We start from the raw sequence: 15,721 nt of genomic DNA on the forward strand, positions 1-15,721 counted from the left end.
TTTTATTTAAATTTAGATGACTGAATAGAACTATCCTATTTAATTCTCCATGATTAAATGAGTCACATCATTAATATTAGTTTGCTGATCATGCCCTTTTTATTCCAAGTTTAGATTTTACACATAGATTAAAAACTGATATATTTAAAGAGATGGCAATTTTCATACAATGTTTATTAGGGATCAGAAATTTAAATGTTTATTTAATATAGAATGATATTTATTTATTGGAAAGAGTGAGATGGTTCCTTATGTATAGATACGGGAGAAAAGAAATAATAGCGTTTAATTTAAAAGTTCAGTTTCAAAGTAATGCACATAAGATGAACTTACGTCTATGTAATATATAGAAGGAAAACTTATGTGCTTATATTTATACTAAAGGAAGCGATATAAGGATACACACCACATTATTAATATTGGTGTGCTATTTGCACATCGGTTACCTTAAACATTAATTGCTAACACGACTCATAGGACTCAAGTGGTTTATCCTCACAGAAGAGCTTTATTAGACAAAGTATAATACAGTAACAGGCAACAGCAAAAACATTTTTACCAAAAGAGGTTTGGAGATGTCAAAGGGATATCTATCTTTGTCCTTTCTCTCATGGATCACATGGGATGCATTTTGCCTCCAGATCTTACCTACCATTGATGCATGTTTGAAGCATCAAGGTACCGTGAGACCCAAAGTCATCTCAAGGTGGGGGATTTCTTATATTAAGCTTGTCAATTAAAGCACTTTCCAGTTATCTGACAGGCCTTAAACGTCAAACCTCACTAGGATTCTCTAAAACCCAGTGTAAATATAAAATCTAGAATTGTATACCCTATTTCCCAAACAACTTACTGACCAAAGTTAAAAATAGAGAATCATTCCTCTTTGAGTATATATTCCACAGAGTTAATCAGCAGTCACCATCATACTCCAGGAAGGCCAGGATCTAAGTACCTGGTCAATCTATACCAGCTGGGATTAGTCCATGCTATAAAGCCTATATTCATAATCCTTGATCAAGGTCTTTTTATAATGAAGAATTTTTCATCTGGATTAGTACAGTTTTACATCTTTTACAATAGCAATACGGTATAAAAATCAATAACACACAGGAACTTCCCTGGTGGCGCAGTGGTTAAGAATCCGCCTGCCAATGCAGGGGACACGGGTTCGATTCCTGGTCCGGGAAGATCCCACATGCTGCGGAACAATTAAATCCGTGTGCCGCAACTACTGAGCCTGTGCTGTAGAGCCTGTGAGCCACAATTACTGAGCATGCGCACCACAACTACTGAAGCCCGCGCGCCTAGAGCCCATGCTCGGCAACAAGAGAAGCCACCGCAATGAGAAGCTCGCACACGGCAACAAAGAGTAGCCCCCGCTTGCCACAGCTAGAGAGAAGCCTGCGCACAGCAACAAAGACCCAACACAGCCATAAATAAATAAATAAATAAATTTATAAAAGAAAATCTCTAACATACAAATGATCAAATGATATTTGTAATAACCAGTGAGTTATGTGTATTGATCCAAAAAGACAACTAATCCATGCTCTAATTCCTGACTAAATTTTCTCAAGTTTTTGCACCATATTAACAATTAAACTTTTTGTCTATTCTAATCTGGACTTTATAATAAGCTTGAGCTCACAGATTTAAAACCATATTAAACTTTTATTTCTTTTAAAAAAGAATGACCGTGAAAATTAAGGAAATGTCTTTATGATTTCAAACTGAGTGGTAAGAGCAGAACATTACTTTTACATACATCACGAATATGATTTTAATAAGAGATTATCATATACTTTTGCTTCCACTTATGATGTAGAAGGCTTCCAGGAAGGTCACTTTAATCTTAAAATGACAAAAAGCTACATAATCATAACTTTTCTTTAGCCATTACTAAGCAGTGGTCAGAAGACAACCATGTAACTGGATTTCTAAAGAGAGACAAGCCCCTTTAATGAGAAAAGGGACACACTCATATCTCACTTGTGACACAGATTAGGAGGAAGAGACACCAGCATCCATACAAGCAGATAAGAAGAAATCAGCTAAAACCATAATGAAATGAATTGAAAGATTAAGGATGGACTCGTAGGTCAGTCTGGAATATTTGGGGACTCCACACACAAGTGGATTTTGTGCCCTCTCATAAAGATCTTTCCTTTGGGACTCAACCAGATATTCTCGAGAAATATGGAGTGCAGAGCAAGACGTCAGAAAGAGCATGCTGGCTGGTTCAGGTGACAGAAGGTGATTAACTACTTGTGGGGAGCAGAGACAAGAACTACATACTTCCTGAAACCCTTCTTTCAAAAGAAAAGGCCTTAAAATGCTGGGGGAGTGACACATATTCTCTCACAGGAGTTAATCATCTATGTGAGGACAAGTACATCCCCACCACTTTCTCTGGATCCTTGTCTCCCAGAAGGCAAAAGTCTTCAGCTAGTGGATAAGGGGAAGCAAAACCTACAAATTCCTCTCCTCTCCTCTCAGGGTAGTTCGGAGAAGGGTATAAAATGTAACTCTCTACTCCTTGGTGAGGAAAAGGAAATCATCTTAGTCATAAAATACAGTGATGGTTAGTTTATGTGTCAACTTGGTTAGGCTATTTACCCAGTTATTCAAACAAACACTAATCCAGTTGTTTAGATGTTGCTGTGAAGGTATTTTGTGGATTTGATTGGCATCTACAATCACATGTGACTTTAAGTACAGGAGATTATCTTCAATAATCTGAGTTTATTCAGATTCAGCCTATCAGATGAAAAGCTTCAAGAGCAAAACTGAGGTTTCCTGCAAAAGAAAAAATTCTGCCTGTAGACCACAGTCAGTTCCTGCCCAAGTTTCCAGTCTACAGGCCTGCCTTCCAGCTTTTGACTTCCTCCTCAGTCCACACAATCACTTAACTCAAGAGCTTTCAATAACTCTCTTTACATATACAGATACTTCCTACTGCTTCTGTTTTTTTCTGGTAAACCCTAACATAGATTTTGGTACTGAGAGTGGTTCTAGAGGAACAGGAACTTGAGGACGAATTTTCTGAATTGGTTCTGTTTTTTCTGGAATTGGTTCTCTAATCTGATTAGATTTAAAGACATTAAAGACTTATTTTCAGGGGTAAAGAGGATGCTGGTAGTTCATAGCATGATGTGACAACAGAGATACATACAATGTCATTACTAATTCCAATCAAATACTTATAAAGGGTAAGATTCTGTATGACGATGTTTTTGATATCTTAGAATATTTTAGTCAAACTAAGAAGTATAATAGCTGCTCCTAACTGCACTGGAAAATATGGAGAAAGAAAAGGATGAATTTGGGGCTAGAAATCCATATCTCAAGCTCTACATAAATGATGTGGAAGTATCTATACGTGCCCTGAAAAAAACCTGTAGCCACAGGGCTAAGATTTCTGAAAACCAAATCCAGGGTATCATCCTGAAGGTGACTGAATTATAACGCAAATTGAATTCCCAAACTCCCAAGTAATTCACTGATAAGGTCATTGTGGAATTCACTGAAAAGGTCATTGTGGAATGACCTTTTGAAAACTCAAATACAGTGATAGGTAGCTGAAAATATCTTGCATGGATGGGACAAGGTCCTCAAGAAGGCTATATATGCTCTAAATCTATGTACAATATATGGTGCTATTTCTCTCATTTCCAGGATTCTCTTGAGTCCAGGAATCATGGAGTAATCACTATTACCCTTTCTGATCCACTAGAAAAATTTGTACTTCTCATCCTTGTGACCATATACTCTTCTGGTCTATGTGTCTTAGTCCCAAAGGGATGAATGTTTCCACTAAGAGACATAACAATGAATTTCATTAAACTAAAATTTGACTGTCACCTGTGCACCTGGAGCCTCTCATGTCTCTGAATCAACTGGCAAAGAAAGGAGTTATTGTGCTGAATGGGGTGACTGAACCTTATTACCAAGGGGAATTTAGAATGCTACTACACAACTGAGGTAAGGAAGAATATGTCTGGAACACAAGACATCTCTTAGGGTATATTAGTACTGCCATGTCCTGTGATTGAAGTCAATGGAAAACTAAAACTCAATTCCATCAGGATAGCTAATGGTCCAGGGCCTTCAGGAATGAAGTGTAGATGATCCCACCAGGCAAGGAACCATAACCAGCTGAGGAGCTTACTGAGAACAAAGGAAATATGTAATGGGTAGTAGAAGAAGGTAGTTTAAAACCAGCTACAATCATGTGACCAGTTGCAGAAATAAGGAATATAATTGTTATTAGTATTTCTTCCTTACTCTGTCATATATATTTTAATATGTATATTAAGCAAATATTTTTGTTTCCTACCTCTCTTATTCCCTTATTACATGGCAAAATATATATTACTAATAGCTAAACTCACTGTATTTAAGTTTCACGGAGAAGAGTGAATATCATACAAAATCTCTGCATTCTCTTCCAGGGAAAGTGTCGGTACATTTACAGTTGCACACACAGGATAGTTGTATTATAAGAAGTCAAAATATGACCTTGTTATCATTTTGAGATTAAGTTTGGTTTAAAGAGATGTGTATGGGTGACAAGGTGAAAAAATAAATCTACTGGTTCATTTTCTGTAATAGAATCCTGAATGATATAGATATTATACAGAAACTAACAAGAACTGTCCTATCAATGGAGAAGAGACATAAACTCCTACCCAAGACCACCAACACATACAAGAAAGAATTTGACTGCCATAAGGAAAAAGAACAAGAATACTGAGAAAGCCTCACCCCTGAGGTTCAGATGCACAGGACATCCCTGAGACTGAGGTTGGGCCAAAACCAAAAAGAAGCCTTTTTCTCACAATACAAGCCTAGTATGGTATAACAGGTAACACCGTTCTGCTGCTGCAGATGGGAAGAGTGTGGAGAGAGAGCTCCTCTGATGTGCAGATGCTGGGGGATGGCTGAAAGTTGAAAGTGAAGTGTTACCACTGAATAAAACTTTCAGGCTCACCTGGGCCCAATCTGATCACAAGGCAATATCACTCCACTGCTAGAGGAATACAAAGCCTTGGACACTAAAACCAAAACCAAACAAACAAAAAACAAATCTAGCTCAACCTCTGATTAGATTGACTCAACTTTATCACACTAACTGCTTCAAAAATAAAGGGGTCTCTACTACACATGAAAAAATACATGTTATATTAAATTCTGTTAGCAAAACAAGACTCAGAGATGATACGGATGTTGGCAGTATTAGATAGGGACTTTAAAATAACACTGCTATTAGAGGATCTAATGGAAAAAGTGTATACCATCCACAAATCAAAGATGAATCTCACCAGGTAGATAAAAATATGAAAATGAAATAGAATTGCTAGGAAATAAGATAATCCATTGTGTCAGAGATGAATACTTACTGCGGTGCAGTTATGAATTTTCCACAACTAAGGAAATAATAAAACCTGAGAAAACATGAATAGAAATTACCCAAATTGAAATATAATAGAAACACAATGAGAAAAAACAGAACAGAATTAATAAGACTTGTTGATCAATATCAAATGGTGCTGCCTGTAGATACCTGAAGTCACAGAAGAAGTGAGTGACAGTATCATCAGAAAACATATTTAAAGAGAAAACAGACAATAATTTTGCAAATATAATTAAAGATTTTTTTAAAAGTCCAAGAAGCTCAGAGAACTGCCAAGATGGGTTAAAAACGCACCCATACATACATCTTAATTTATTATAGTCAAATTACTACCAACCATATATGGTAACAAATTCTTGAAAGTATTCAGAGAAAAAAAGAAACAATATTCAGTGGAACAAAGATAGGATTTATGTCAAACTTCTTGTTATACACTATGCCAAAGATAATGAAGTTACATCTATGACAAAGTGCAAAGAAAGAAAAGAAAAACAGAAAAAACTTTCATCCTAAAATTCTATACCCAGTGAAAATATCTTTCAAAAATAATGGCAAAATAAACGTTTTGACAGCAAACCAGTGGTGTAGGAAACATAAAGACATTTCTTCAGGCAGAAATAACATGACAAAAGACAGAAACTTGAATGAACACAAAAAGCTGAATATTTCCATAAATGATAAATACAAACATTAATATAAAATATTTTGGCATTTTTCTTTTCTTTTAATTTCTCTAAAAGATGATGGGCTCTTAACTGAAAAAATACGGCAACAATGATATGTATGTTTGTGTGTACTGGGGTAAGTTATAGCACATATAAAAGTAAAGTAAAATTTGTGCCAATAATAGTACAGAAAGTAAGAGTGAAGAATTAAAATTATATTGTTTTAATGTTTTAACTGTTTATTTTAAGTGGCATAATATTATATGAAGATAGACTGTGTGATACATTAAAATATATTATAAACATTATGGCAAACTGGTAAAACTAAATAAAGAGGAATGACCAAAAATCCAATACTTAAGACAAAATGGAGTTATTTTAAAAATAATGCAACTCAATGAAGGCAGCTATGAGGGAAAATGTAACCAAAAACAAATCAAGGATGACCACAATAATAAAAAGTAACTAGAAAAATGTTAGATTTCAATTTATCCACAGCAATAACTGTATTAAATTTGAATTAAATGGCAGAGGTTGCCAGATTGGATTAAAAATATCAGAACCCAAACAGACACTGTCTACCTGTCTATGAAAAATTCATTTTTAATATAAAGACAGAGATAGATGCAAACCTATAAAAGGGTGGAAAATATAGAGAACGCAAACACTAATAAAAGAATCCTGGAATGCTTATATTAATATCATATAAAGTAGACATCAGAACAAAATATTATCAAGGATAGAGAAGTACTGCATAATTATAAAGAGTAAAATTCACCAAGAACATTTTAACAATCCTAAATATTTAGGTAATAACAACAGAGCTTCTAAATACATGAAGCAAAAAATGACTACTGAATTGATGAAAACAGACAAATTTACAATTATAGTTTAATTCTCAATGCTCCTTTCTCACTAATCAATATAAAAGATACACAGAAAATCAGACAGGATATAAATAATCTGGAAAACACTATCAGTCAGTTTGACCTAATTGAAACTTATACAACACTTCTATCAACAACAGCAGAGTACACATTTTATTCCAAGTGAACTTGGAATAATCACCAAAATATATGTTGAATCATAAAATAAATCTAATAAACTATACAATAGAAATCATAAGAAATATTTAAGTCAATAAAAGAGAAATATAAGCAAAATGTATAGATATTTGTAAATTAAGTCACACTTCTAAGTAACCCAATGGTCAAAGACAAAGTCACAAAGAAAATTACAAAACATTTTAAATTCAATTCAATGAAAATAAAACGCAATGTGTCAAAATTTGTTGAATGCAAATAAAGCATAGTTTAGAGAGCTTTATAAGTTTAGAGAGCGTCTATATTTTCTGTATAAGCAAAAACTGCTTACATTAGAAAATAAGAAGGTTGTCGTATCAATGACCTAAATTTCCACCTCAAATTTCATAAGATTAAAACAATAATATTTTATTTCTCCCTTATTTAAGGTACAATGATGATCTTTCTGACTAAGTCACTCTCCACAATGGGAGAGGCCTTTAAAATAAAAATTTAAACCAAAATACAAAAAAGCGTTTTTTTGTTTTTTTCCTGCGGTATGCGGGCCTCTCACTGTTGTGGCCTCTCCCATTCCGGAGCACAGGCTCCGGATGCGCAGGCTCAGCGGCCATGGCTCACGGGCCCAGCCGCTCCGCGGCATGTGGGATCCTCCCGGACCTGGGCACGAACCCGTGTCCCCTGCATCGGCAGGCGGACTCTCAACCACTGCGTCACCAGGGAAGCCCTAAATTTATTAAACTTTACTTTTTTAGAGCAGTTTGAGGTTCACAGCAAAAGAGGAAGGTACAGAGATTTCCCATACAACCCCTGCCCCTACACATGCATAGGGTCCCGGATTATCAATATCCCCCACCAGAGTGGAACATTTGTTACAACTGATGAACCTACATTGACACATCATAATTACTCAAAGTCCATAGTTCACATTACGATTCATTGATGGTACTGTACATTCTATAGGTTTTAACAAATATATGACATATAGCTATCATTATGGTATCACACAGTGTTTTCACTGCCCTTAAAATCCTCTATGCTCTACGAATTCATTCCTCTCCCCACTCCAACCCCTGATAACCACTGATGTTTTTACTCTTGACATAGTTTTGCCTTTTCCAGAATGTCATATGCTTGGAGTCATATAGTAAACAGTGATTTTAGATTGCCTTCTTTAGCAATATGCATATAAGGTTTCTCCATGTCTTTTCATGTCTTAATAGCTCATTTCTTTTTAGTATTGAATAATATTCTACTTTCTGGATGTACCACAGTTTATTTATTTGTACCATTTCTAAAGCAAATAATGTGCCAAAGCATCTCATTATCCTGGAAAGAATAAACATACTTCTACTTTCACTGTGATTAAAAAAAAAAATTGCCAGATAGTCTACCCAGTAGTATTCTTTCCTCAACTACAGTTCCATAAAAATCTGGTTCAGAATAGACCCCTAATATTAAAATAGAGAATTCTTATACCTGGCAATGATTTTTTTAAACAGTTGTTTAATAAGACAATTTCACACACATTCCTTGTGAAAAGCATGACAAAAGAAGGAATTTAAGCCCTTGCAGTAAATTGATTACACTTGCAATTATATTTCAGGTAGTTAAATGACTTCAGGGAAATCAATTTACTCCACATCACCAGTGAATGTCAGAGTTATACACAGTGAATTCTCCACTTAAAATGCATGTTCAAGAAATACATTCAAAGAACAATTTTATTTTGTATCATGTTGCTGTGTTTCCATTGATTTTCTTACAATTCCTACTATCAAGCAGCAAAAAACAATGGTTTCTCTAGGTTCTATGAAAAGCAATGATAGGATTAATTAACAGTTTCAAATGGATATATAATTGCCTGTCTGGAATCCTGCCAATTTCAGAGAAGGCAGGAGAAGTAAATTAAGAAACAATTAATAAATTGAAACTACTATGGTTTCTATTTTAAGTGTTTATGGACATACTTAAAATGGAAAATTCTCTACATTAAAAAACACACACTACATTTTCATACATAGTGTATAAATTATTTTGGCATCCTAGCCAGCTTTTTTTTTTTCCTCTGAGAAGGGAGAAGGGTTGATTAAAACACATTGATTATTAATTTTTGTCTGAAATGGTAAGGGAGAACAGCATCTATCTGCCTTTAGCCATCTAATTTTATTCAATTTGTTACCAATTTGATCACTTGACATTCCTGTTTGCTCCCATGGTAATTGTAGAAAGATTTGCAATACTCTTTCCTGAGGGACTGAAATGCTCTCAAAGGCCTTGCTTAAGAGATAAACACTTAATGTGAGAAGAGTTTTGCTCTGTGCCACTTGAACCTTGTCATTTCCACTGGAGCATTTGACAAGAGTGCTAAATCTAGTAGTAGCCTCTAGTTTATCCTATTATGCATATTTGTGTCCCTTAAACACTGAGATGAAACCTCCAATTCATTTCTAAGAGACCTGGGACACTTACCAGATGGTAGTTCCTTTAGTTAAAATAAAACTGAGTTTAAATTTATACTTAAATGTGAACTATTCCATAGCACACTTCCTTATGACACAGGGTTCTCCTTTACTAATTTTCTTAATATTGTGCCCAAAGAAAACCTATGGCTATGAAAGTTCTAAGTTAGAAATTGTAATATTATTGATCACAGGATATCTCTGATAAACATTCTTCAGATGTTACTTTAATATTCTCAATTACTGAGACTCAGTCATACTTCGTCTAATATGTACCAGGCACTTTGCAGTCATCATCTCATTTAATACTCAGAGTAACCTGCTGAAGTAATTATTATCACCATTTTATGGGTGAAAAAACTAAAGTTCAAAGAGACAAATTAATTTTTTGAGGACTCACAGCTAGTAAGAAATAGACCCTTGATTTGTAATGAAGACCTGGATACCTTCAAAGTCCATGCTCATTCCATTCAACTTCAGAACTCTTTATACTCTGCCACCAAGGTACCTTTGTACATTTTCAAAGCTTAGGTCCAAAAGCTCTCTGCAAGTTTAAAGTTTTCTGGAAGTCTCACATTTCTCCTTGGAAATGATTTACATTTTGTATTATACTATACATCAGCAGTTGCTTTAAAAACATTCAAAATTATTTAAATGTTGAATCACTTATTTCTCTTTAAGTATTAGAGATAAACTGATGCTCCCAGATGTTAGACTGTTTATTCTGTTACTTTATCCAATAATTACACAAAGCTTTCTACTTCCAAAATTATAGGGATATGCACACCAGTTTGAGAAGCACAAAACAGGAAGAACAAGGCCATGGAAGCAAATAAGGGGTTGGCAAGGTAAAGGGGTTTCAGTGTAGGTGAGAAATACGGTACACATGAACACATGCCATGTTCACTGGGGTAGAATCATAGAAAACATGAGTTATAGTAATTCTCTTTATTTAATTACCTGATAATATATTTAGAAGAGAATAGTAAACAACTAATCTATAAAAACAATTCAATGCAATCCAACACATCCTTTATTAAGTAGTTTTAAAAAAATGACAAGCATCATGCAAGATGCTAGAATATTACAACTATTTGTAAAACACACTTCCTGCCCTCAAGACACTAACAAGAGAAGGCAGTCACATACAACTATAATTACGTGTAATGTGATAAGTATCATAATAGAAGTATGCAAAGGACACACAAGAACCACAGAAGAAAGTGCTGTATCTGGGGTGCTATTCTCCCTGGGTTTCTAACGATCTTGTATAGCAGAAGGGTGAAGAGTAACAACCAGTTACTAAAATAGTGTGATGCATTTTAGTGAATGTTAAAGAGTTTAGCAGGCTTGATTGAAAAGGAATGTCCACGCTAGAGAAAAGTGTAGTGGGAAGAATAGCACATAAAGTAGAATAAAAATAGTAAGAGCCCCTGTAAATATTCACGTCTTGTTGCATTTTTCCTTTATAAAACTCAATGTCCTTGTAATTATTTGTTCAGTAACTGTCTTCTCTACTAGACTGTAAACTCAAAAATTGCAGGGGCTGTGTCTTGTCCTCTCTGTGCTTAGCACAGTTCCCAACACACAACACGCATGAGGTGTTGTGAAAACTCCAAAGAAAGGAAGAGAAATATGTATTTGATATGGTGCACCAGACAGAAAGTGATTAAAAAGTCATGGTGAAGGGAGTAGCACATGGTAAAGTGTCTTTAGAAGATTGGGAGTAATATGAGGGATGACTTAGGTAAAGGGTAATAATTAATGAGGTATTAATTCACACTCAGAACTCACCCCCTGGATGGTGAAAAGCCTGGAAAGAGTAGTGGCAGACCATGTAGGGAAGAAAAGGATGAATGAGAGGCGTATGTTTAAGATAAAACTGTCCAGAATTTTGAAAGGAAGTATAAAAAGACTGAAGGAAAAAACAAGATAGAAAGAAGACTGTTAACGTCCAGTCTGAAGGACAGGAGGAAAAACGGTGACTCTGAAGGAAAAGGAGTTAGTTTGGGGGTGGAAATTAACAAGACTTGATAAGAAGTGTAATTTGAGGGACTTTCCTGGTGGTGCAGTGGTCAAGAATCCGCCTGCCAGTGCAAGGGACACACGTTCGTTCGATCCCTGGTCCAGGAAGGTCCCACATGCCGCAGAGCAACTAAGCCCGTGCGCCACAACTACTGAACCTGCGTGCCACAACCCTAGAGCACCCTAGAGCCCATGTTCCGCAACCAGAGAAGCCACCGCAATGAGAAGGCTGCGCACCGCAAGGAAGAGCAGCCCCCGCTCTCTGCAACTAGAGAAAGCCCGCGCGCAGCAATAAAGACCCAATGCAGCCAAAAGTAAGTCAGTCAATAAATAAATAAATAAATGTAATTCCAAACTGCTAAGGTTTGTTATTTAAGTAATTTATCTGCCCAGGATCTTTTGTTAATTTTATTGCTGAAGAGTTAAAATCTCCTAGTTTGAGTAAGGATAACATCATAATTGTTTAAGCTTGCTTTACTGATTTATATGTTTGTTTTTTCTTTAAGCTACACTTTGAAGAGTCCATTTACAAATGTGCCTTTTTTTTAAATGTGTTATTTTGCTTAGAAAAATGAAATCATAGATTCCAACCTCCACGGTTCACAATGAGACCAATAAGCAAGGATTTACACCCTTTGGAAATAGTCTTAATTAGAGTACTATGGGGTATGCCCTTGAAAATCTCACCTCTTTCTAAACTTACCCATGAAAAGCAACTTTGGACTCCCCCATAACAATATTTACTATTTTATCTTTTTTCAAGAGAACATATCAAACCCTTTCTTCAGTTTGGGGGTTTTTTTTTAAGAGGAAAAACCCTTCTGGTACACTACATTTGAAGAACTTTTTTTCAGATAATGAGGTCATGGAGAATACAGATCTGGATCAATAGCACAAGCACATAAAGTTTTCTTAAGCCCTGAATGAAGTGCAGAGGGAGACTAATCCAAGGACCCAATCTTTCTTCAAATGTTTTGCTTCTCAATGACCAAATGAAGATTACAATTGTGTTTGCCTTGCTTTCTCCTCTGATCAGAATTTTTTTTTTTTTTTTTTTTTTTGGCGGTACGCGGGCCTCTCACCGCCGCGGCCCCTCCCGTTGCGGAGCACAGGCTCAGCGGCCATGGCTCACGGGCCCAGCCGCCCCGCGGCATGTGGGATCCTCCCGGACCGGGGCACGAACCCGCGTCCCCTGCATCGGCAGGCGGACTCCCAACCACTGCGCCACCAGGGAAGCCCTGATCAGAATTTTTTAGGTTGATTTTTAGAGTGTAGTAGACCAGGTCTCAATTTCATTTACAAACAATACTTAGCAAGAGAAGAAGATGGTTTAAAGGTGCTGTAAGAATCATAAGTGAAGTCTGGTAAAATAAGGAAAAATATTATAAACTTTTGGCAATAAGGTAAAAGTGACAAGTAAACATAGAAGATATGGTTTTAAAACACCCTTTATTTTAAGAAGACAAAATATTTAGAGTGAACGAGTAATGTTTGAAACTGTGATAGGACTGATAGGGGAAACAAAAGCAATAATAAAGATATTTGATCCTAAAACCTCAAGTAGGATACTGTGCATGAAATGAATTTAGGAAACGGTGCCCAGAAAAGTAGCACAGGGAAACACTGATAGTTTCCTCTTATTTCACAAAAATAGTAAAAAGTGAAACTGGGATGATGATTGAGAGAGAACTAATTACACTGAAATCATTTATCTGGACTAAAGTTTATGGTATACAACCCAAGTCCCTGTATTATAAATTTTAAGAATCCAAACGCTAGTATATTCAAGCTTACACATAGTACAGATCACAAATGCATGGTTCTAATTTCTAATACAGAATATACGACTGTTTGCAATTCTAAATCTAGATGGATATATAATCCAACCCAGGTTTTTCCTACTCAAAGAGCATATGTCAATGTATGTTTTATAATTATCTGTTGACATTGTAAGATTTTCAAATTTCACTGCAGCACATTAATATATGATGCTGAGGAATGCTTCTAAGACTTTATACACCTGTTTTAATCAAACGCTTCTTTGCCCTAATTTAAATTAAATCACACAGGATGAATTGAATATATACAAACAAGATGCTGTGTAATATTCAGACACGATGAACAAGGAAGTATGATGTAGCCCTTATCTTTCAATACACTTAGAATCTAAGCAAATGTTCCAGAACCATATCTGTGCTTCTGGAGCCAGAAAATCTGAGTTCAAGATCCAGTAATGACATCTAGAGTTTATAACTGTGAAAGGAGTTTATTATTTGTGCCTGAGGACATTTTTTTCAATTTTAACAAGAGGGCACTAACTGTCTAAATATATTATGAGAAGATTAAAAAGACAGAGAAAATGAAAGTAAAACAGACCACAATGATTATACATAGTAACATGTATCCTCTGCCTCTGCACTGATCACAAGGTCTTTCTAAAAGGGAGGAAAATAATAATGGTAGAAAAGTTTCCTTTTCTTTTATCCCTGCACACCTTGTTTTTCCCCTAAAATGACAATGAAAGTTGTTTCTCATACTTTTCAATGATTACAGTGATCTGCGATTTTATTTCTTTATATTAGTGCCTGGATATCTGCTTTAAATCCCAGTCTGGTAATCATCACCTGCTAGGATACAGCGAGGCCTCCTGTTAATGCCTGCCCATCTAAGCCCAACCTGCAGTGTCAGTTAAACCTGTTTAATCACCTTCTCTTGTCAAAGAGCTTCTTAGACATATTTTCAGTTCATGTAATTAGAGAGGAAGTATAATTTTTTATTCACTAATTTCTTGTTTGAGGCTTAATGGTATATTTAACATGTACTTAGAATTAAAAAGAGATAAAACGATGGGTCAGATAAGAACAGAAAAAGGGACTGTGGTATGGAATAGGTGGTGGCCTATTTAACCTCTAAAGACAAAGTAATCATTTAACACAACTAGCTTTTTAAATACATGCTCCATTTTAAGAGGCAGGGCAGAAGAGATTCTGCCCCAAACCAGCATTACTATAGTGAGATTTTGTAGTGGGATTTGGGTTTATATATTCTTCTTATAAGGCCCAAGTGTGCTCTACAACTTTCTTGACATGCTATGTATAATGCAGTGGCTGCTCTTCTGGTTCATCTCTCTCTCAGGTACTGTAGAAAGATATCACCACATGAGAAATATGGAAGCTCTATTACAGCACACTTAAGATACTGATTCTTAGTCGCTGGGTAGGCCATGAGCAGTAGGAAACAACTACACAGACTAGTCAAAACAAAAACATTAAGAAATAGGAAAAATGCACATAGAGAAGAGCAGGCTTGGGGTTACTAGAAGTGATAACATAGGGAGAATCTCTAGGGAGAAGGAAAATTCTTACCAGGCTCACTATGCCATTACTGTGAAGGAGCCCAAGTCCTAATTCTCTAATGTTCCCGGGTATGGGAATGATATCTTGGAACTTGAGTAAAACTACATTTCTTACTTGATTATATCTTCCTGTAGTTCTGACCATTAGCCGTCACTTTTCTTACACTGATGATTTATATATGAAACAGTATCCTGGATGTTCCCTCAGGGGTCTGTAACCCTGGATTACTGCTGGCTGCCAGAATATTGGCGTGATCAAGAAAAATATGAAACTTTGGTTTACACATCATAGTTGCTCTGAAAGGGAGAGAGGTGTTCCGTGTGGATAAGGATAGAGAATTGTTTAAAAGGATTTATCATAGGAGGTTTTGCAGCAAATATATTTCCTTAATACCAAGCTGATACATTTTTTTAGGTACTCTCAGGAGGTAGAAAGAAAAAGACTTCAAGGTCTTTTCCATACTAATTGAGGGTGCGGTCAGAAGCTTCAGAAAGTGAAAAATCTGTTTAACATATCGCAGAGCTATAGATGGTGTTAGCTGGAGGTCAATTCTGTAAAAGAAGAGTACCATTTTCATAACTGCATCCTCCAATATCACTATCAGGTATTGGCCCTGGAAAAATTACTGGTCATTGCAATGACGTTTAAGAGGTATTCTAGGAGTGAAGTTTGAGCAGATGGAGATCTGTCCAAACTTCCAAACCTATACTTGATGTTAGCAGGTGTTCAATTATCAGAAAAGTTATGTGTTTAAATA

The sequence above is a fragment of the Phocoena sinus genome, chromosome 6 (genome assembly GCF_008692025.1).
Source record: "Phocoena sinus isolate mPhoSin1 chromosome 6, mPhoSin1.pri, whole genome shotgun sequence".
Taxonomy (NCBI): domain Eukaryota; kingdom Metazoa; phylum Chordata; class Mammalia; order Artiodactyla; family Phocoenidae; genus Phocoena; species Phocoena sinus.